Here is a 3,422-nt window from a genome sequence, read left to right on the forward strand (position 1 = left end):
GCCTCTTATGAAACTCCATCCGCCGGGCCATCTTGGTCTCAGTAGGCACCAAATGGCTTGTTAGGCAGGCAAGAATATCTTTGAGAGATGTCTCACTTAGCTTCGCTGGAGCAAGCAATGCCTTGGCCAGCTTGAAGATCTCAGGCCCACAGTAGCTCAGGAATGTGGCCCTTCTTTTGCTGGCATCGGTGATCCCTTGAGCCACTGCGAAGAACTCGAAGCGTTCGACATAGTCTTCCCACGAGTGGGGCTCTGATGGCTGGAAGGGCTCCAATACTCTTGGACTCTCCATTGTCCTGTGGGCAGGGTCGTCTTCTCAGCTGGCCAGTGAGTCTTGTTCTTAGCTACAATCCGGACTCTGAGGCAGGGCTGCATTTAACCGCTCCTCAGCATTCCGGATCCCACCTTCGTCGCCAATTGTTGTAGCGTGGGGTTTGTGATTTCTGCTCTCTTGACATAATATGCTGGAGACAGTTCTCTAGTAACACTTCTTTATTAAAGCAACAAGACTGGGGCCTGAGGAGGGGAGAGCTACATTTATAGGGACAGGGAACCAGCTAGAAAGGATACATTTTGGAGGGAACAATATCAGGCAATCACAGTCCTGCCTTTTGGAGGAAACCAATAAGACAGAGGATCCAAATACAGCAGCTTAAATGAAACAATAGTAGCTGTACCCTCTGGAACCAAAAGGCAGTTACTTTACCCTAATGCAAATACAGACAATAATAATACAGATATAAAATCCTTTGACTCAAGACACAACATGTTCTCCCTTTCTTTGTTCTCCCTTTCTCGGCTGAGCAAAAGAAGCAACATGGCTGCTGTGCCTTTAGAAGGAGATCTTAGTCTGTCAGGTGCAGCTCAAATGGCAGAGGTAGGAAAAATGTGAAATTCCCTACTGAAATTCCTGGTTCAATATAGTCTCTCTCCATCTCTTAAAACAGGGAGGGAAGGAGGAACTTGCAAGTCTCCAGATGTTGGTCTTCAACTCCAACTCCCATCAGCCCCAGCAAGCATAGCAAATGGTCAGGCTGGAGCTGGAGTCTAGTAACATCTGGAGGACCACAGGATCCTGCTTATTGTCAGAATAATTTGGTGCTGATGCAACTATTGAAATGCACCTTAGTTCATGGTGAAAGATCAATGCTGACTGAGATACCCATTAAGAACTGATTGCTCAGGTGAGATCAAGGCTCATGGCTCACATTCTTAGCCACAACTAAACCATCTCTGAAATACTGGCAGCCTTGGGGAAAGCTCAGCTTGCCATGCGATGCCCCTTACGGCTTTCTTTCTTCAGATGTATTACACTGTTTCTTTCACGTAGTTTTATGGGTTAGTGCTGTTATTCTACATCCTGTGTTCGGTTTCCTATCAGATTTGTTCATGGATGCTAGTAGGCCTAAAATGAATACACTGACCCAGACTGCATTGTTCCATTCCAACAGACACCTCAGATTCCTAATCCCAAACTCTCTCACACACACGTTTTCTTCCACTTCAAACAATAAGGAAGAAAGTACCATCATTCTAAACCTTATGGATTTTGTGCTGCTCAGTCGAGACAAAAGCAATTCTTGTTATAACAGTAATACGCACCCTTCTCTTTCATATCTATATTGAGATATTCCCCAGCAGGGAAAACACATCGAATTGTGAGCTACAGTAATGTCCAACCTTATTCCATCTTTTCGATAGCCTAGCAATTCATCCATTCCCCCCAGGAAACTGTACAGTTGTAAACAGGATACAACTATCCTGAATGCTGTAAGAAGAAATCATAAATTTAAAATAAAGCTGCCTTCAGTTTTCTTAGAGACATGTACTCACAGAAGAACAGTGTGAAGTTGAAATCTCTGTTTGAAGGGGGGAAATGCAGGCTTCACATAGAGAATTTAAAATATTTGCTAGCAGCATTCAAATGTTCCTGTTGGATTTGAATAATAATGCTGTAGCCCAAAGAGTTGGTGGCACTTACAGAAAAGAAAGTTTACAGTTCATATTCAGTACTCCTCACAGATTTGTAGTGCAATAAATTCCCTTTAAAGTAGAAAACATTGTGTTTTCTATATGCCTGAGTAAATGTGATTAGACAAATTCACTCTCATTAACAGATGACTAAACTGAAGTTCTAGATAATGACTTTGCTTCCGCTCTGAACATTCAGTCATAACCCTTCCAACAGAGCTGGAGACAAGCATAGCAATTGTTATTCATTTCCTCGGGCATAATGCTAAACACAGAACACAGAAATGGGTCTTGGAGAAGTGTGAGAAATTAGGTTTAATAGTGTAACTGTAATGGATGCTGTATTAAGGATAGAAATGGGGTGGTCAGGTATTTTTAAATGCAGTTCCCAAGGGAGAGGAAATTTGGGAGGGCTTCAGGTGAATATTTGTAGGTTCTCAAATACTGTTTAATGTAATACTTCTCCTTCCCTTCCTATCTGAAGCAAAGGGCAAAAGCAGGGACACAGGCCTCGTTCACTCTCCCATGGACACTGAACTTCTGCAGGGGGGAACCTGAGATGTTCAGGGAGGCTCCGTGCACAATTTATAACCTTGATCTTCCTGGGTGCAGACTCAGGAGACTACTCAGGTAGACGTCTCCTTGGTGCAGATGTGCAAGGCTGAAGCTCCACCATGTGGATGACTTTGCCCTCGCTCTCCCCCTAATGCCATGGTCATCAGAGGTGGTGGCAGAATGACTGCGATTTATAGCAAAATGGGACATTTTTTCTAGAAGAGAGCTATAGTCTCTTGACACCTAAAACAGAATAGCAGCAGCATGTTTCCAAAGCAACTGGAACACTTTAAAAACAAGGTGGTGTGCTTTATTGAAATTTTAAAAATTATAACAAACAAATGTATGAAAAGTAAAAATGATAGTACAAAAAGATAACAATATTCGCTAATACATATCACCGTACATTCTTCTAACAGATCCTATGACTTCCTGCCACTCCACCATGTATTTATAGCTTAACTTATCTGATACACTATTAATCTCTATTTTCTTTTAAATAATATTTGTTAATATTATATTCTCTTATATTTGTTCATCATTACACAGAAGTTATTCAAATGCTGCCACTGATGTCATATTGCTACAATAAGCTTCTAAATATTTTTATACATGTCTCATTTTCGAATAAAGGTCTGTATTACCTCTCAGCTTTCCTGTCATTTTTGCCAATTTGGTGTACTCCAACAGCTTACTTTCCCACTCTAGCTTTGTTGGAATTTTCTCTCCCTTCCAATTCATTGCAATATAATATATATACTGTATATATTTAAAAACAAGGTGGTGTGTTATCACTTGCTTTGGATTAATCTCAGTGCTTTCAATTGTGTTTCTCCAGAGTAAGCAGCCTCCTAATGGGCAAAATCAAAACAGGAATGCATACAAAGTTTCTTGAA

At 41.3% G+C, this 3,422-nt stretch overlaps 1 long non-coding RNA gene across 1 annotated transcript; it reads left to right on the forward strand.

The window, feature by feature from the left end:
* The first annotated feature begins 773 nt into the window (after window positions 1-773).
* On the forward strand, window positions 774-3,176 carry LOC309339676. Its single transcript, XR_014155527.1, has 2 exons — window positions 774-969; window positions 1,064-3,176. It is a non-coding gene; the product is annotated as an uncharacterized lncRNA (long non-coding RNA).
* Window positions 3,177-3,422: the final 246 nt, after the last annotated feature.

This window comes from Podarcis erhardii, assembly GCF_964252035.2.
Source record: "Podarcis erhardii genome assembly, chromosome: 4".
NCBI lineage: Eukaryota > Metazoa > Chordata > Lepidosauria > Squamata > Lacertidae > Podarcis > Podarcis erhardii.